Source organism: Varroa destructor, unplaced genomic scaffold, assembly GCF_002443255.2.
Source record: "Varroa destructor unplaced genomic scaffold, Vdes_3.0 BEIS01000001.1, whole genome shotgun sequence".
NCBI classification, from domain to species: Eukaryota; Metazoa; Arthropoda; class Arachnida; order Mesostigmata; family Varroidae; genus Varroa; species Varroa destructor.
Window position 1 is genome coordinate 58,609,690 of NW_019211454.1, and position 20,818 is coordinate 58,630,507.

Consider the following 20,818-nt stretch of genomic DNA (forward strand, 5'->3'; position numbering starts at 1 on the left):
TAAACTCTCGACCTATGGGATACAGTAGCTATGGAAAAAGTCTTTATTTAAAACCTTGGTTGGTGTTTGGTGCGCTTCAGCCCCGCCTAGTGATGAGCATTCTTTTAATGAGTAACACGCTGAAATAAACAAATCTCAATAAATTACGTTGTTTATAAACTGTTTGTAATACACAGCCTTTGATTCTGTGCAAGTGGCCCACTGTACGACCGGTACCCCTTCTAAAACTCTTGCAAGAATGCGCATACTCCACACAAGCCTATTTTATGGAACTTATTTTAATCCATGCCAGTGCTAAATATTACATGTTTCTAAAATCGTGTCACATAATTATAGTAAGTGTATTTCGGTTTGCGTAATGTGAACATTCGCAGGCTGAAAAAACGCGCCTTCACACACAAACACTACTAGAGATGGACAAACGCGTCATAAAGTTAAAAACACTATGCAGAATTATAGAACTGAAATTTCTTTGATCAGTATGTTTCATATAAAAATATGGGTTTAAATACAGGAAACCTTGTACGTACATTTAACGTACATTCGAATGCAAGAATTTTGATCCGTTTGAACTTCTCCACTAATATTATATATAGATATTACGATCGGTTTACTCGTCTACGCCACCAGGCGGTGCGCACATCTAGCCCTATATATATATATATATATATATATATATGTATGCAACGGTCCCTCAGTCAGGAGCTGTTTTGATGACATGTCATCGAAACCTATGCTGGCTTCACGCCTGGCTGCTGGAGGCAATCGAGCACACAGCCGCTCGGGACCTGCCCGTCCCCTTGCATATGGGCCGCAGCTATTCTCACATGGCGAATGTTGAAACGCATCAAACATTAGTCGATGCGCCGATATTGGATACACAACTCGGGTTGTGCGTGACGAACGCGTCTATAGCCGCGTAAGCCACATAGTGCTTCTTGTACGACCCAGGTTGCCGTTTTACTAGCTAGGAGAGAATCAGCGAGACGAATATAGTTGGTATTGGTCACAATGAACAACGGATTACGTCCTAGGACATGGATAAATAGCTCCATGAAATTCTGACCCACCTTTGCAAATAATCATGTCAGCGGATCCAAGGCGGCTGGCGCACCCGACACTCATGCCTCCGCTTTATTTTTTTTTGCAAATTCCGCAACTGCGAACGTACTACCAACTCCTCGAAAGTGGCCGGACACCAACTGGTTCGGGAAGTAGCGCGACATCAATCGGTAAAGGATAGTTCTTTGATGGATGGATGACCTTGAGGGCAGAATACAAACACCGCTGGCACGGCAGGACTAAGAAGAGCCTAGTGCAAACCCCGCAGCCTGGAATCGTAAAATTCGGCTTCACGCATAAGAAACCAGTCACCTTCGTCATCGGGATCATATGGTTCACGAAATGGACCATGGGATTTTTTAATAAATGCCCAACAATTTCGTTAGACGGCTCCGATCAGGCCGACACAGCCCTTCTTCCAACATAGTTTGGGTGGTACACTTGGTGGGAATAAGTATAGTCAAAGCTTACAGTTTAAGGTGTCGTGCATTTCTAGTTCCTAACTAGTCTGATACGACTCTTTACGAAAACAGGTCGCTTCTTGAAATAAATGACACCTTTTACGTAAATCGACCGTTTCTCGAAATTGCTTGCCAGAAACTCGCACTCACATCCCAGGTTTATGGTCACTAATCCCCGGTACATTTGTGGTCACTGCGCTGTACGACATTACGAACGTACCCATGGGAAATTAGTTGCCTTGGGTAAGCCGACTGCTGCCATTATCCATTTCGACGATTTAAATAGCATCAACTGATCCCTGATGGCAACAACTGGATTGGAATGGCCCGGCGGGTAGTAAAACATGCCAAAATGTATTTGCAGGAATCTCAGCGTCTGAGAATAACGTCAGATTTGTGGTCAAAGTTAGCAGCTCTACCTGCTTCCTTCTGGCCTTTCGCTGACTACCTTGTGACTCGACGTCGATTTCAAGCTCCGCTGGGACATCCATTTCGATGAATCGGTCAGCTGGCGTTCTACATTACGAAATCTGGAGCCCTTCGGTCGCATGCGTGGACAGCTTGCTTAAAAGTGCTACTAAACCCTGCACCGATAACGACGTTTCGGTTTATCTACCTGGAGCACCAAACCTGACCGATGAAGGCTGACTCCCTTCGTTATCTTCCGTCCTATAGAATGAGTCACCTCGATCAGTGTTGTGCGACTCGACGCTCCGAAGGAGTCCGGCGAAAGCAGCGAAAGTGTAGGCTTCTTGGTGTCAGGCAGAGTAGCAGCATACTTGATTACGACCCGGCCCTAATTCGGCCATAAAGTTCTCTTGAAGTACTTCAAGAGCTCGGACACGATCTTTAGGTCGTACTGGACCAGAGCAAAGCCAACATTGGTCGTGGCAATACGGCTGGTCCACTGCCAGACGCGCAGTTCCCTTCAGCGACATGGTCATTTGACTGCCATCGAAGTCAAGGGCCCTTGTCCCTACTGCAAACTCTTCAAAAGTTGGTGAACCATATCGTCCATTTTGTCGTCTCCCGATTCCACTAAGTTGCTACGACATGTACAGTGATGTCAAAGTTTCACCGCTAATGACTAACCGGCCGTCTGAAGGGTATTATATATCCCAAGCCGACCGGAAGTGGAACTATATACATACATATGCATATACCGCTTAGTAACAGAAAACGGCTATTCCAGGTCTTGCTAACTACCCAAGATATTACACAATATATGATAATAAAAACTTTAGATGTATGATATTTAAGTATAAGCAGGGCCATTATATAATAGACACAAGCAAACCACCTAAATAAAATAACCTATTTCTTCTATTTCTAGAGACTTAATTTCCTCGTCTAGCGACTCCTGACTAGGGTAAACTTCGCTGTTGATTTACGTTTTTTCTCATTTCTCTTTGCCTCTTTAGATATCGCGGCTATTGAGCTGATAGATGAAATAAGCAGCCTCCTTTTTCTCAACTTTGTCTGGCCATGCTGTAGTCCTGGTGCAGTACATTGCAGGAAGTCAAGCAGAACCATTGAGATTCGTAGCCCTAATGCCGCTGAAAACACTCATTAGTTCATTGAACACAGTGGTAAGTGGGGGCAAAACGGCATTAGAAGAACATATTTCTGAAGCTGCCGGTTTTGTCCTTTTTAGCAGTTTTTAAACACTTTTGTAGTTTCAGATTCCTGAAGACTAGCAGGAAGTAAGGTCGGATGTAGTGTATTTGCAACCGAACGACACCCAGGCAAAGCTCGTGCGCTCTACAGGCTACAACGGATTAAGAAACAGACAAGATGCGCCCAGCCAGAAGCAATCAGAGATTACACAAGTAAGAGTTGTTAGCCCAACGATAAGGTCAAATGGGACTTTTAATATCTGTATTAGTGCTGTGTAGGACATTTCTGTTACATCTGTTAGACAATAAGCGTGACGAATCACCAAAATCACCAGTGTCATACCAGTATGTGAAATGTCTAAGGCCATGCTGACTTGAAAGACGGTCATAATACTAGATACGATGAGCTAGCAGATGACAAAGTTCACTAATCAGATACAGTTTTGTAGATGATATTTGGCAAGAGATCAGGCAGGGTCATCAAGCCAAATGAAGATACATATATATATATATATATATATATGCAAATGTTTCCATGGCTACATGGTCTACATGGCTGTGTAATCAGTTTTGTGACAAAGTTAAGATATTGAAATATAAAAATCACATCATAAGACTGCAGAAGGCCCTCGCTCATAGTATATGAAGATGCATGCTTGGACCTCACTGAAGATATTTCTGTAGCTCTTAAACTTAATTGAACAATTCCTTGTACTCGCTTTTCAAGGTGATGAATTAGGAGCATACTACTTTAACTATTATAAAAAAAAAGCTTAATGAAGACACTTTGTTTTTGAAGTTACTGGAGTACATGAACGTGAGTAAATTACGAAACATAAACGTATTTTGAAAATAGGTTCTTATCGCTCTTAGGATTATCCCATAGACTCTACCCTCGCAAAAACGAGAGCCTGCTCCGAGTTCTTTTAAGCCCTTCGGGATGTTTGCTGTGTTTCAACCGATGCATTGAACTGTCACGGAGGGAACGTCATTTACAACCAGCGCATCGTCACATGTACTTGATATTATGCTTATGAAACGTACTCCTAGACAATTCTGCGCAGATGAGCTTAATGGAAGCTTCAAGATAAGAATAGAAGACTGTCCAGTAGAAGTCTGCTATGAAAGAAAAAGTACTTGTGTATTTAATGATATCTTCTTTCCCGAAAAGGCGATTAGCAGGCCGCCTTGATGAAATGAGTTAGGCAGTTTTCTAGAAGCCTGTATGAAGTTTCGAATTTAGCGTGTTACGTATTTGAGTCAGTCTCAATCTGCGGTTTACTGTATTTGTTCGTGATTTACCATTAGCTAGGAGTTCAACCCAGGCTCTGCATCTGATATCCATGTCTCCTACAAATTGAAGCCTTTGATACACGTCTTTATATCTCGCTGGTTGACATTTCATTCGGAGCTTTCTTCTAAAGCCTGAATTCAGTATCGATCCTGGAAAAGGAGTGTTACAGGAAACAGCTATTCTTCTATAGGTAATTAAAATAACGTATTCTTTTAAAACTATCATGCATTTAAAAAGTTCAAGCTCTGCCAACAATACGACAATAATCAGTATCGTTTTACTTAGATCGCATATTATCGGTAGACTATATAAAACGCTCGCATAAAGTAGGTTTTTATAGCCTCTCTATCTTTATGTATGACAAATTGTATCATTTATTCTTAACGCTGTGGCGTAGGTGGCGAAACAGATATCAACATTTGATTTCGTTGTCGCTGTTCATTCCTTAAGCAGAGGCCCCGTAGTGGAAAAAAGGGTAGATCAAGGCTTGCCTATTTGAAACCGACGGCACTTCTATAGGCGTTTCGAAATTCGCTTTCTACGCTCGCTCGAATAATTTCTCTACGCTACGGTAAACACTATATTCTACAGTGCATGTGCCTGATTTTCTATACGCAAGGTCCTTTTTTGGCAAAGTATTTTCCGGCAATGAATGGTCTAAATGAAATGGTCTAAAAAAACCCTGCATAGTCTAAGGGAACAGATACGATTAAAACTGAAGTCTGGTCTGCACATCTTTGTAATAGTACATTTGCTTTCTCATGGGTAGTCGCGCGTCGCCCTTGACGATGTGGAGCTTCCACGGCAAGTTTTTGTTCACAGCGTTGTCTTCTTCAAAATTTACTGAATTGTAGTCGACCGTTTCTTTGTCCGACGGCTCATTTAATATAGCGATTCAACTTTAGTGCATTTTATGAGTTTTAATTAGCTAGATTATCAATTTTTTCCTAGATTTGACTATTTATCACGTAGTATAGTTTGTAACATATTAGTTTTTTTCCGCATTGGGGCTGTGTACTCTCCCTCTCTCGCTTTCTCTCTATGTGCGTATGTGTGTGTCGACTGTGCGTTAATGTTTAATCTAGAAATTCGTTTTCAATGATATTCACTTGACACAGCTCGTTTCTCGATACTGGAGTATCTATGAGAAAAAAATCGTTTACCAGCTGTTCAGATCCAAAAACATCACCGCCTCTTCGTTTGATCCTCTTTGCTGTAGATTAATACCGGAGTAAATCTAGTAGCTTACTATGTTCATACGAAGGTGTGTTTGGGGACGCTGTGTCTTCCTAAAGATATACTGGCACTCGTGTTCGCTGCAGTTCTCAATGCAAGCTGCGACAACTTCCATGGCCACGGCTGGTCCATCAACTCTCCTTCGCGATCTTCAAGGTTATCCTCTAGGGTTTACAACTTAACAGACTAGAGCTGCCCTACGTCGTGGTGCAAGGGTATTTTTCACTGGATGCTTTTTACTGCTGAAGAGGTAACTGTATTCACTAGACTGAATATCGGAAAGGAAACGCTTGGAGCCAGTTCCGAGATTATGGGCAAGAAGTGCTTAAGGGTTTTACTAAGGTGTCTAGATACGATTGCAAATGATTAGTCGATAAAGATATACCCTTATTAAGAAGCTCAGGCCTGACCCAAGTTAAGTTTTCACTTCGTCGGTATAAGTACGCTTCATAAAAGTTTTCTATTTATTCATGTAAACGGGTGCCATTCGTGTGACCTGCAAGTCTTCCTCCCGATAGCTCTGCCTATCTGATCGCCTTGCCTTTAGCCTAACTAGAAGCTTATTTTGAAAATCGACTTTATCCGATCTTTCCAGCACGTAGTACACCTATATCTATCGTTATCTATTACAGGTGTGCTCTAATACAAACGCGTATCTATATGATGTCAATCAGCTTACGCCAATTTTTGGGTATGGGAGAAGATGACAAACTAAAAATTCCTTTCAATAAAGCAGGCTTTGTTCCAGAAGAGTTGTTTATAGATCGCCATCCAAAATGTGATCTTGTATAAAATCTGCAACAGTGCTTTTTAGAATGGAACAAAATTTCCAAGTAAATACAGAAAAAGAAGGGTAAAACACTAACTTTTGCTCTATTTAATTTGATGGAACCTTGCTTTGTATCCCCTAAGCAGCAGCAAGGGGCAACCGTTTCTGTACATTCTCTTATTGTTGTGTACGCCGACTGCATTATCGCGGTTCACTCTATTATCGTTATGGTATTATTATCTTTTTAACGATTTCGCATGTTCTTTACGAGGTACAATTAGGTCGTAGGATTAAGCCACGAAGGCAGTCAGGTGCCATGCCCTCGACAGCCTGAATTCGCGGATACCTACGGGGCTTCTAGCATCTCGAACAGATTCGTAGATGAGTCTTATTAAGCCAAGCAAAAGCTTGCTTTATACAAAGCAAGCTTTCGTATGTTTCGTACGTCTCGCGTATGGTGAAACGAAAGAGTTACTTTCGAGGCTGCTTTCTAAAACCCATTCGATTTTCAAAAAAAGGATACAACGAAGTTTGCTAGGCGTTATCGTAATGTTCTGTGGCCTTTGCTGTCACGCTTTATGAATACCTGGCAGCAATGATCAAAGAAATCTTATACATGGCAGAATCATGTGTTCGGACGTGTTACTACGTGCGTCGAATAGTTAATTTGCATCTACAACCAAAGTGTAAAACTTTTCAAGGAAGTCACACAATGCTGCTTAGAAGCAAATATATTCGCGAAGAATTTGGTCTTTAAGTGGGTTTTCAGCTATCTACAAGTAGTGATAGTGGGTTGTGAAACTGGGCAAATCTGAGAAGCGAATACGAGTCGATTTCGAAATTGTGCACGCGGTTCTAATTATTCAGGTAGGTAGGCAATTTCAGTAAATATAGTTCTAGTGAATATGTTTCGTCAAGAAGACTATACCTGGCAGAAACTCCAGAGTGCAAGACCTCTACACAGCAGTGTCTATTCGATATCCCAACTTATTTTACCATCATTTCAAAGCCGACGGGGGAATCAGTAGATTGTATATGTGGGCAGTGGCAGTAGTAAGGTGTTCACCTGAACTCAACAATGAAAGGCAACAGCAGAGAAAAACGTAAACTGAACCAAGACAACTTGTGCCGACTAACCGTAATAACGTAACATGAATCTGAAGACGCAGCGGACGCACACGACACCAACATTATGGCTGGCAGCGCTTTTCCTTCGGTAAATGATTCTGAGGCGATCGATTGTATCAGATTCAGGAAACAAGAAAGCTCCGCAAAGCAAAACGCAAAGGTGAGAAAAAAAATACTTTCCGAAACTATTTTGCACAAGCGGCGCTCAGGAGTAAACGTAACTACGCCAAAACATACGGAACTCCACAATTGATATGTAACTGACCTTATAACAAATTACTAAACGTTACAATATTTGCTAATGTCCTCGAAGGGCTGCTAAGCGTTATTTTCTACAATGAACTGAGGCCTATTGGCAAATGAATGACTTTACGTAAGCTTATAAGTAAAGGAGTCGTGTGACATTTGCTTAAACATGGTCATAAACAGTGTACGCATACAACTCAAGTTGACTAGTGAATATAGACAAGGCTTCAAGGCCCTAGAAACCAAGATTTTGGAGAAGGTCATCTGGGTGAATCAACTGGCGCGGAGCTGCACCCAGTGCAGTGTTTAGTTTTATTTAGGCCACGCGGACGTACTGTTGGATTTCGCAGCGTTATGAGTGAAATGGCATTCTTATGACCTATACAAACCATATTTCACCAATTTTCTGTTATTATATCGAATTACGGAAACACGTACCCTATATGATTGTTAGTTGAAATGTTTTACAGTTTTTTTTTTACCCCTTTATTATTGTTGTTAATATATCACTTAACTGATATTGTTAGTGACGGATCTTAGCGGCCCCTTTTCTGCGTAATCCTTTCAAATTAACTAGCGTCTTTATCGGTGAATCGTTAAGATACTCCAGAGACATATTTCTAATTCTGTGGAGCAAACCATGCCATGGTGCAAACGAGTATGATTTGGTCGAATTTGAATCAGTAAAATCAAATTATTGTTTTGTGCTTAACGCCTGGTACTGCGTTAAGCGCTGTTTTACATTGTTGGATCTTCAAATAACCCAAACAAGCCGGGGCTTATTGTTTGCGTGTATCGGCAGGCCAAAGTGCTAGAGGGTTGGAAGAGCGCGACCATTTCAGGACGATCTTTCAATAAACATTGTAGGTATTCATGGAAACTGGGAATCTTTTTACCTTGTACAATGAAAAGGCTAATGGCCTGTCATAACAAATCGACTATTTCATTCATTAGCATAGGCTTCCTTGTGTTTTGTGATCGATATTTCTGGCATGCAGTGTATTGTTTCGCGTGTTAGTCGGTGTCGTTCGTCATTTCCAGTTAGTGTACGGCACGTCCTGCACGTGATTATATTTCCTTTACCCTCTGCGGGGGCTTTATGCAGCTGCGATCGTTTGCATGAATACAACTAGACAGATCAGGCGCATTAGTAACCTCTATTATACGTATAATTCACTATAGTAAAGACAGCGCGTTTGAATACTAAGAATTTCTCTTAACCGACTTTCGGCTCGAGGCTCCACGGAGATCGCCATAGAAATATATAGGAAGTGGGCGAGTTCAGTCTCATAACGGCGCAGCCTTCAAACATGCTATTAATAGCAATTAACTAGCTATTGAAACATGTCTCCCCCTTTCGTCAGACCCCTGACATTCTGAAATCGCATTATTATTTTTCGCGTGGGCGTTCATATCTTTTGCAACATTCGTGGCTGCATTTTTAGTGGATTTCGTTGCGCAAGCGATAGTCACGGCCATCAGGTTCTTTTCTATATATAAGCTCCGCGCCGCCATATTTCTGAATAGTTAGACGCATACGCTACAAACGCATCGGAACTTGATACAGAGTATTCTTTATGCCTCTTTCCATTATCCGATTTGACTGGTAGTTATTTTTATCCAAAAATGAAATAATGAAAAAAGTAACCCGAACATTATGACCAACATTCTTTGTGTCTAATTGTGTGACAGTTTGTGTCTAATTTTACTGTCTGATTAGCTGGCGCGTACAGCGGGCATAGCTTTCCGCAGAAACACAGCGCCAGAGTCCTGCTTTAGGATGTCAACTGAAGATATATTACAGATTTAGCCGAATCATAGAGTTTTAATATACCAGCAAAAAGGAGGACCATCCTAAGTCTTCGGAACGCCGGCCGGTTTCCTTGTTTCCAAACGAATTTTTTAAGCAATTCACGCCGTCAGACCTGGGGTAATATATGAAACTAACGATATAGTTAGTCTCACACAGAAACAATTGCGACTTCCATACCATAGTGGGTGCCCCTATGTTTTTCAGTTTGGCGTGCTCGTGGCGAAGGACTGCCTGCCGATTACTGGGAGTCCTTATTTGCGTTTGTGTCTATTTAGCACCAAGCCGTTTCTGAGGTGCCTGCACCTACGGAACATGTTCTCCAGACTTGCTCTCCTCACTAGAGAAAGCCCAGACCCAGAAATACCCTACCGAAGCTGGGAATAGTTCACGTCGTTGAATAATTTATCCGTCAGTCCATCCAATTTGTCAGAGGTACATAATATGCCATAAAGAATCCTTAAAGGCCTGCACTGACTGTATCCAATGACAAAGGTGCACAAACAGGTGTTACGGGCGTCTAATTCTGTTTGCTAAAAACTCTCGTTTGCATTGAGGCCGGTAAATGACTAGCATTTATCACCTTCTGGTTACTAACATAATAGTTTGCCCCTGTACGTGTTCGTGGGCTCTAGATATAGATATGGATACATTTATCTGTTTTATTTCTTGATCTCAATTGTACTGACAAGGATCTCATTTGGCTCATTTATCTTCGTTATACTATCCCAGCGTTCTATTCAATTGAATTTTCACATTGTCCGTTTGTCGTTTGCCGCTTCTGTTAGTCGTCAATTGTTCACTACGGGTCGGCAGTAGAGCTTCAACTTGATAATACACTCATGTCCTATGATAGTGCCGTTGCTGCTAATAGTTTTCGGATGAGTCTGATACCAAAAAGGGACTTGTCTTCTCTTCATTTACTTGGTTCACTCACTTGTTCAGCCCTAGGGCTTCTGCGATGTGCCCTTACAGGGCTAGCGTGGCCAAGTGGTCCACTATAAAAAAAGCCGTTCGATTAGTCAAGGATTTTTTGCAGGCCTAGATAAACCGGCAGTTTCGTGGCCGTCACTAGGGGACAATGCGACGTTCAGTTCCACACTGGTAAAATCCCAAGTTAAGGGTCTTGTTGGCTTTTGCTTGGACAGTTGTCCTTTCTTCGATATTTCTGTCCTCATCTAGGCCTTGATCTCAGGCCCATTTTTGTGCTTGCGATTTAAATAAATTCAATCGTATGTACACTTAGAAGCCTTTGTCTTGAGCGCGAAGTTTAGTTAACTTCTCACTGATCTTAGCAATGCATTCAGATCGGTGTATCTGCACCTATGGGCCGAACGTTATTCTTTCCTGGCAGTCATTTCGGTAATAACTTAGTTTATTTATCAGTCAAAACGCACGTTCCAAGTCGTCTTCGAACTAGAGAAAACTATTGTCATAAACCTGCTATCAACGGATCCGTAAGTAATCATCATAAGTTAGTTCACAGTACCGATGTTGTACGGGAAGCCTGTCCATTTTATTTTCTCTATAATATGTAGAGATTCGCGTAGAAAACTAATATTCATTTTGATGATAGAAACTATTAATATTTTCTGACAATTTTAAAGTCTCTTGGTGTGCAAGTGTGTGCCGCCATAACAATGTATGTAATGAGCACTGAAGAATATTACACATATTAATACATAATGCCTACAAGAGAGACTTTGCTTGGTATTTAATATGAAGTATTAATAAAAAAAATCACCATCTTATGAGAGCGAAATGGTTAGGAGTAGGCAAGTGAATGACCAAGTGATGCGTTCACGATAGTAGCATTTTATCTGTAGTAAATATCTTTCATGAGCCTTTGATTCAGGTACATTTGATCACATGTCCACAAGACGTCCTTACTGCCAAGCCGCTACCCTAAAAGTACGCCGCAGTGTTTTCATTCGCTGATACCTTGTTACTCTCCTGTACGACTTCAATGTAATACACCAGTTCTCTCAAAACGGATTTTTAGAATCGTTTACGCGTTATTCAGTATGTCGACTGATCATTTTAGTCTGAAGAAGGTTGAACTCGATTATCAGCTTGTACGATTTGCTATGGAGAAAATCCGATTCGGCTCAAAAAGTGCCATTGTTTTTTCAGAAGTGTCAAAATCATTTCATGTTTGTGCCGCCCGCCCGCGCATTTAGCATGCAATCTGTACGTTCAAAAGGAGATGACGTAATTTCGATTTTCGGTAGTAATTTTAAAGTAAAGACCAAAGCGAGGTGTGAGATTCCTTTCAGCGAATTTGACCCGTAATGCCCTCGTTTCGTGCTTGGCCTCGCACACCATTTCGCGCGTAGCGAGGTGATTTTGAAGCAAATAAGTTACCTTTCCAGCCCACACATCGGTTGCTCTAGGCAACGCTTTTTTTTTTTAACAAAACACTTTTCCATCACGTTTTCTAATGAAATAATCGCTGAGTTGGTGGTAACGTGCTTAACTGCTCTACACCAGTTGACCAGGTAGCTTGCTAACGGCTAACCTTTATCACCGATTTGTACCTGCATCTAGATTGGCCAGCGTAGGCCGTATATTTAGTTTAGCGGCGGCTACCTGCTGCGGAGTACTAGATTGGTCAACCCCAACCAAAGTCCATGCCAAGGCCAAATTTTACTTGGCTAAATCGCAGCCAGATCTCCTTCACTGCAGCGCTGTTGGTGCTTCACCGTATCACACCTCAATTCCGCGAATCAGTCAACTGTACGTGCGGCCGCCATACGATAATAACCTCCCTGGTCAGCGCGCCCGGCACTAATTTTTATTGCCATGGAAACGAATTTCTTGGCATACTATAAGTTTATGCACTTGTCGTTTTGCGGCGGAATAAACCTCTTGTCCGTCTTTCATCTGTTTTCAATGTGCGCACCAACCTCACGCCCATATCACTGATCGTGGATGGGTCTCACGAACAATTATGACGAAGGGAAGTAGAAGAAAGGTACTAATTCTTCGCAGTTGGTCATGGTAGTTAAAAGACAGTACATCGAGTGGCAGCAACTAGGCAACGTCGTTAGGTAGTTGTACTATGTAGATATAACGGATTCATAAACTACGTAGACTAGGATGAAGGGTAGTGTAGAGTGGATATTATGCGAACGTGTTCAACCGATACACACACGTCCTGACGCCGGATCTAACTTTATTCTATAGACTTCCCATCTGCCAGTTGCTTCGTGCATAGTTCACCGTATACTTCACCCTTGCATGATCGTACAGCCGGATGCTTCTGAATGAGTTTAGTCGTGCACGACATGTATGAGATACTGATACAGATATCGATACAAGATTGAACTTACAAAGCGTTGTAGTCTACCGTCCTTTCGCCTATTTGTCTGACATGACATTGCGAGCCCTGCGTCAGTAGCAGGTTCGACCTCATCGTATCAGAACGTTGCGCTGCGTACCAGACATAGTCCTTCTGGAATCTTTGTTACCTATAGATGTCCTTTTGTAACAAGGTAAGGGCCAAATATTCACTAATTGACCACACTGACGACGAATACAATCTGCTACACTGGCGACAGCTGTTGTCTCGCGGCGGCATTTTATATCTTTCTAATAAACGAGAGAAGAACTCACACATCCTTAGTCCGAAAGTAACTATAATGGGAAATAAACATTGTCACGCACGATTCAGGTTAGGAGTAACAACTGTACATAAATTTGATATTAGATGATATCAGGAATTGGCAAAGACAAATTAAAAATCAGCAACAGTGACTAATGCCACACATTATTTGCATGAGGTTTTTACGAAACCTTTCCAAGGACTGTACAAGTCAGTCAGTAAGACGTGCATATACATTTTTATACAGCTTTAGACACACCGACCAGTTGTAACATTGACCCTCAAGGATATGGTTTACTGTAAGATATAAAAGCTAGGAAACACCGAACATTAACAACAAAACAACATAAGTAAGGCCAGAAATTTCTCTTGCTACTGACTAATGCTGATGCGTATTCCCAGTATTCTCAACAAATATCACGATATATACGTGCTGTCCAAATTTTGGCCAAGTCGAACAATGATTTCGTCAGCAATTTGATAGAGACAATATACCGTTCCTTCCCCGAGGAATCGAACCTTTATTATGAAAAGTCTAGGCAAACCATGACTTTCATCGAAGTATATCTTAATTACACAGACTGTTTTTTTTTTCGTAAAAAATGAATGCTCGCAAAAAAAACACGGAAACTAAAAATGTACACAACCATCTAATAAATGGTGTATTGAAGCTTTTACGTAGTTTCATTCTCTGCCATCATTGAATTTCCACTATCCTGACCTATGAAGCCAAGGTTCGTCCAACGTACAGCAGATTGGAGAGTATTTAGCCTGTTAGATGGCCTACGATACAGAGCTTAGAGAATGAAATGTAATACATTGACTCTTAAAGACCCCAGATGCTGTTGTTTTAGTAAAATAGATAGTTTGCATCGATTTTCTAGAGACGGCCGCTTTCAGCCGCTGGTCACAGGGACCACTTCTTCTAAGTAGCGGATAGCCGTCCTTCGTCCTTTTTTAGGATTGCATCTAGTAGTGCATGCAGCCGAATATGGTCTTACCGAATGCGTTCAAATAACATAGGCGATTAATTGATATTGCGATTAGTTTAAATGCATATTACTATTCTCGGCCAACGATGTATCGACATGATGATCCAAGTCTAAGCGTTTGGACTCAGCCTGCGCAAAAACTTATTTCCTCATCTAGGACATCGATCGAACTCAGTTTGCATCGTTGAACGTATGGCTCATTCACATCAAAATGGTCAATACCACTTGTTTTTAGTAAGTACCCACTAATTAGTTGCAGCTATCGCAGGCGAAAGGGCCGCGTTTTGTTATCTTTCCAGTGAAAATCTTGACGCAATAAATGAGCACCGCCAAGTAAATCAAGAGTGTGATCATTTATTTCATGATAAAAAAAAAAGTTGCAAAAGTAGGATCGATAATAGCAGGCCGTATGGAATGAGTTATTGCGGCTGAATATATCTGTTACCATTTCCGATGGTTTCGCCACTATCAATGGTGTCGACGCTACCGCATTCGGACGTTGTTTCGGGCGGGGGGAAGGGGAGTCGGTCAGCAGCGGTACTACGAGGGGACTGCATCCGTTGCAATACTTTCGTCGATAGTTACGCAAGAGAAGGAGTCATCGCTAAGAATTTGTTGTGCTGTGTATGCTGTGCAAATACGGAACAACGACAAAAGCGGGCAAACGCCCTTCAACTTAACCTTAGCGGGGTGAAATAAATGAGGGGGTTCAAATGATCCAGCTGAGAGGTAATGGAGCCTTTCGCAATGCAACGGCATTTTCTCTCCGATACAAGAAGCGAAGATGAGTAAACAGATTGTACATATATCGTAGAGAAATACATACAGGAGTAAATTATGTTGCTTTTCAACGGATTATTATTTGATTTCGCTACCCTGTTATACAGATTATAAGCACACTCTGCAGGTGGAGGATGTTTTTAGTGCGCACTGTGATTTTGTACCTCTTAAAAAGCTTTACTGCTTTAGTCTGGAACTGAAGGTTACTTGTTGCAGTCCCTTCGTTGCAAACAAGGAAATTAAATTTCCTCTCAGATTATATGGCGTGCTTGTTCAGTTGTAACGCAAACTGCAAAGCATTATCGAACGTTTACAGTATTGCTGGTAGCAATAACATACGATTGAAATAGGCGGCCCTAGAGCACAATGACGTTTAAAGTCCTCTGACGAGTTGGCAGATAGGAACAATTAAGAAGTTTGTTTTTTTTTTAACGATGACGTTATTGGATTCGAGCTGCGGAAGTAGCCAACAAGGCAGAAAACATTTGCCATAACAGTGAATATACATCTTCGAGTAATTCGATTGTGGCTTTTACAATGGAAGAAAGCACGAAGTGAAATATCGAAGAGTTGATGAAGTGCATGCCTGTCCCTGTGACCGATCCCGAAGACGCTCATTGGCCCGAAATACTTCTTCATTCAGATTTACTCGATCCTAACACAAGAGGTAAGAGAGCTGCTTAAATACTCGATCCAGGAAAGATCACAGCTTTCCCTGTATCGTCTTGCGTTTTCCTTGCTGGTCTGGTTCAGCACGAAATAGGTTCGATCGTGTCTATACGGTTGTAAAGGAACACAATAAGAAATCAATAACAGCCGATTAGACTTTAAAAGGAAAAGGAAGTGCGCTATTTCATTAGAGGGGAGTAAAGACATTGCACCGTTTCGATTGAAACGGATCAACTTGGAGACATTGATGACTAAACCAACGCTAACATTAGATAGAATTGTAATAAATCGATCTTCAGAATTGAGCTTTTAGCATTCTAAATGAAGGGCCTAGATGTGTGAAGAATCCAAATTAATTATCTGTTCCGAATATTCACTTTTATACATTGACGACATTCGATGATATCTGAGAAAACAACTTGGGAGCATGTAGGAATATCGTTTGTCAGTGTTCTCTGACAGAGTAACACCCAGTCATTGTCGAATCTCGAGCTCGAGAACCGAGCCGTCTACGTAGCTGACAAGGGCGCTGAGAACTTTGCACGACTGGAGATATTATGTAGTCATCAACGAAGTTTGGTAAACCGCAATGTTACGAAAACATGCAGCTACTCGCTACATTTCGATAAGCCTATATTTAGATGTTTTTCCCTCTGTCCGTCCGCAACCCGAATTTATATTTCTACGAAGTGCCTGTATTTAATGTAGTTTGAAAAAAGCTTTCCTTGAATGAAAATACATATTTGAAACACATCCAAAACATATCATCATACCAATGATTTACACATAGAACATGAGTTATGGAAATGAAGTAAGGCTAATTTAAGTTCAGAGTTAAATGCGTATGCTTAGCTATTAGAAGACGTGTATAGGCATTAGTGTACGTGAAACAGAGATGTGCGGGAGGAGTAATAGTTACCCTAGGTCATCCAGCTCGATACTCAGCAGCCAAAGTATGGCATGCTGCGTAAAACTGTAGGTATTGTATTAGATGAACACACTTAGGTTGCATCCTACAAAACAGGTCAATGTGTTCCGCAACGGGGCAGCTTCTAGTATGGGAGCTAAGCGGTAATATAATGTATGCTCTACTTTTATACTTAGGTGGCCCAAATAACACGCCTTAATAAGCTCAGTCTGTCAGCTCGCTTTGTTCCCTACATGTACATATATATTTCACGGATTTTCCAAAAGTCGGTTGGGAAACAGATTATTAGCTTTCACTAAATCTTCACTAAAAAGTTTTGATACTCGCGCTACAAACCACAAGATCGTATGAGGTTTTATAAATCAGAACCAAGACCATAACGTAGACGTTCTCTGCAAACCAGCTTTTTTATTCATGCACCGAAATGGTTGATAGGTGAGTACCTTTTTGAGTGAGGACCACATTTACGATTTCAGCTACCCGAAACCAAGCAAATACGAATAGCGGTGACGTGTACAACAAATCATTTTCTATGTGATCATTCAATGTATCTGAGTAAGCTCGTTGAGACTGGACATGTCTGGAGCTACCCGTATCATATTGGTTTACGGGCAATTGGATTTCATTGAAGTTATGCAGCACTTACACAATAAACACAGTGAATCTAATATTGAAAGCATTAGGTCGATGGTTGATCACTAAAGAGATTTAAGGTTGGTTTATGGTACCAATTAGATGCGGATAAGATATGCCCCACTCGTATGAAGATGGAACCTGCCAGTAATAGAGGCGTTTCTGTATTTATTTACACGTCATGCTCGGTTAAGCGACGTGAGTCAAATAGCGACGACCCTATACGATAGCGTGGATAATATTAGCAAGCGTCAGGAACTATACCAGTTAACTACTATTCGTGTGTGCTAAAAAGTTACTTATGAACAACTTCGAGTGACGTTTTGAATATTAATGCTGTGTTGCCTTATTGGCATTTGTGTAAGTTGCGATAATATTATTTACTCCACTAAGTTTTCAGGAACGCAAGAATACCCCACGCTACTTTTTCAGGGGCAGCGCGCAAGACCTTGAAGTACTCCGGTGGACAGATAAATATGTGGAAACTCCGACAAGCTCCGGAATGTAAGTTTTAAATAGCAAGCATTACAACATATTCTCGCGTGTTGGCCCGACGGCCATCTGAACGAGTAACTAAGTTGGACTTAATTTTTTTTGTCTCGTAACAATCCCGTGACATGGAGGGCGTACTATTTCCAAATAATTAATTGCAGAACTACACTTGGAGTGTCTAATATAGTCAGCTTAATGCTGATGATATATTCTGAAAATAATCCGCGTTATTTCGAAAGGGTTACTTAATCCTACGAAAGCGTTATCAGCGAAGCTTCATAAATCGAACATCCTACTATGTTTACGCTGCAGTGAAAAGGTACCACAATTGTCAAAGCTAAACATGTTCTTCAAGTTCAGCAACGAATACATACAATGGAAGCAAGTTCAAAAGACAGCATAGGAAAAAACCGATATCTTATAGAGTCGACGTATTATTGGCCTTGCAGAAAACGTTGTGGGTAATAATGTGACCAACATAGAAAAGAAGCGAAGGACGAGGCAGACGGTGAAGCCGCCAGTGGTAAAAAGAAGCGCATGTTGGCTTTACAATATAAATAACATTCAACGGAAGTGTTTGCGGTATCGGAAGCGCTCGAAAGCCCAAAGACGTTCCGGCCAGGATTCTTTCGGTATGAAGCTATGCTAATGCAACATATTTATTGCGCATCAGATTTAACTAAGGATTTTATGCGTATATTGCGCTAAGCTGCTTTGTGCTATTAAATTATTATAGGATTATGTAGGCAAACTGAAGGTAGGCTCAACCCTAACCAGAGGATGATATTTTACGCTCTCAATAGCAAACGATGGAGCAACAGTCGGTTTAGACCATCACACGTAATGTATGGACTCACAAACGTATTTGTACACTTAACATATTAGGTCTATATTTACTGGATATGCTGGGATCAGTGAGAGGTAAGCAATGACAGACATCTAGATTCGTTTTAATGCTTTAACGATGACCCCATAGTTGACAACGTCTTAAAATATTACTTCCTGCAAAAAGCCATGGTCCCTTCACTTAATTGCAACCATTGCGAACAATCTTCTGATTCGGTAGATTAGATAAGCTGCCGGTGCTTACAATGTTTAGCTTCGGATGAATGAACTGTTTGCGCTCTTCACGCTGGACGAGGCTTCAGGCTGGGCAGCGAGGGCTTTCATTAGAGTTTGTTTAGATGATGCACGCATGCCTTTGTCGTGTTAGCAGCGACATAACCAAAGGACGCTTTCATTTCTGCGATAGAGGACGTCATTAGTAGAAGCTAATGGAAATTCTGTAAGTGTTCTTACTTATTAAATCTAAATGCGATCTTTATAAGGGAGACCCTTCCCCCTCGGTTCAATCTTAACGCAGCTCTCTCACTTTTCTATAGCAGCACACATCAATGCTGTATATGGTTCAGCACCATTTGTACTGAAAGGCGTATTTTTCCTCACCTCACGCTCCTTCAGCCCGTTCTAGTTCACGAGATCAAGCAGCAATATCGATCCTTCTTGCTTCCTGCTCCCGTACAGGCACCAGATGACACGTATAGGTTAGGGGACGCGAAGGTATGCTGCTGGTGCTACGCGGCTCTAGATGAAAAGAAAGGGCTAGTCAAATAAAGATGGTGAAGACCGACAAGGGGTACGAATGAAGTCTGATGAATGCCCGATGTGGAAGAGCAGCCTGGCTCCGGTGGCTTTGCAGGGACTTTGCGCTGGCAAACGACAAATGTAGACAAAGCAAGCGCGGCGGTCTAATCGAGGAAGGCAAATCTGAGATGAAGCTGCTGATGCTGCTTTGTAGGAAATAGACAACAGCGTGAATGCCGTTAGAGTAGAGTAAGTGGAAGGTCCGATGAAAGGCCCAATGAAATGGCGAAGTGGTGATGGTCAGGCCAGTGTTGGTGTGGATAAGCAGACTGGTTTTCTATTCCTGCTAGCGTGCAGCGTTGTCTCCGTCACTCTCAGAATTGTTGGATCGTGCTGCTGCTGGCGTAAAAGGCATGAACACTGCTAGATCACAACTACTACCACCACCGTCTAATCTACGATCATCATATCACGTCGATACGTATCGGCACGCCATCTACCAATGTCAAAGCTAACCCTGCTATAACCCTGCGCTTGTTAAACACGATAAGCGACCTCTAGAGGCCGGCTAGAGTATAGGTTAGGGTCTGTGAGAACCTTTTACGCTAAACGGTTCTGGTCACATACTGTGGTCGGAGGCTATTTGCAGGACCCTTTACATTACTACGGTCTACTCTTGTTCGCAGCAAACGAATTCCAGAGTTCAGCCAGAAGAAGAAGAAGGGCTTAGACGGACCTCCTAGATGTTATGAGCATTCTGCGGTGATAGACGGCTTGACGACATGATTACTTAGCAATAAATCGAAAAATATGGAAAATAGTAATTTGTTATTATATTAATGCGAAGTCAGACGCAAAACCAAAGTGGCGCGCCCTTTACTGTTTAAGTTAGTGTCATTCAATTGCCGGTTGTTTTGCTATTTGTGATGTGCCGCATGATGTAATTGGACATCTCATTTTAATAACGGATTATGCTGGTAGGTAACTTGTACAGTTTCTGAAAACGGTAACTTTCTAATCATACGAAATAACAAGTCGCATTATGAAACAGAACAGAGGACAAACAAGTTACTGAAGCTACAAGCAAAAATGTGTTAACGACAACTTGCGTATGTCATTACTGAGATAACAGGCCGCATCTTCTTGATTGTAATATGACTGTATATATAGTCTTGTACTTCATCGGTTGCCTTTGTTGGGTGAGTAAGAATAGATATTGGATTGCTTTATTTTAGAGTAACTGGAATCTGTAAGGTTCATCCCAAAGCCGGGTTAGCGGTTTTGGAAATTTTGTGTGGCCTCTTTGACCATACGAAGATCAACAAGGAGAAATGTGAGAATTCTATTAATTACTACTGCAAGAACATTATTTCCCATGTAAATGACTTCTCTCTCCTATAGCGGTTACGATGCTTGGTTTGTTGTAAGTTGTACCCTCTACTAAAAGAAGCTCTGATATTACTTGTTAAGGAGTTATAGTTCCTCATGCATTTCATTAAAGTGTTTTTTACTCG

At 41.5% G+C, this 20,818-nt stretch overlaps 1 long non-coding RNA gene across 4 annotated transcripts; it reads left to right on the top strand.

The window, feature by feature from the left end:
* The first annotated feature begins 6,967 nt into the window (after positions 1-6,967).
* Positions 6,968-20,078, top strand: LOC111253195 (uncharacterized). Of its 4 annotated transcripts, none has more exons than XR_002674520.2 (6): positions 6,968-7,305; positions 7,602-7,726; positions 17,622-17,732; positions 18,170-18,352; positions 18,787-19,005; positions 19,182-20,078. It is a non-coding gene; the product is annotated as an uncharacterized LOC111253195 (long non-coding RNA). The 4 variants fall into 4 exon arrangements; XR_015328481.1 differs by having other exon boundaries at positions 17,629-17,732; XR_015328489.1 differs by having other exon boundaries at positions 17,629-17,732; positions 19,245-20,078.
* The last annotated feature ends 740 nt before the right edge of the window (positions 20,079-20,818 follow it).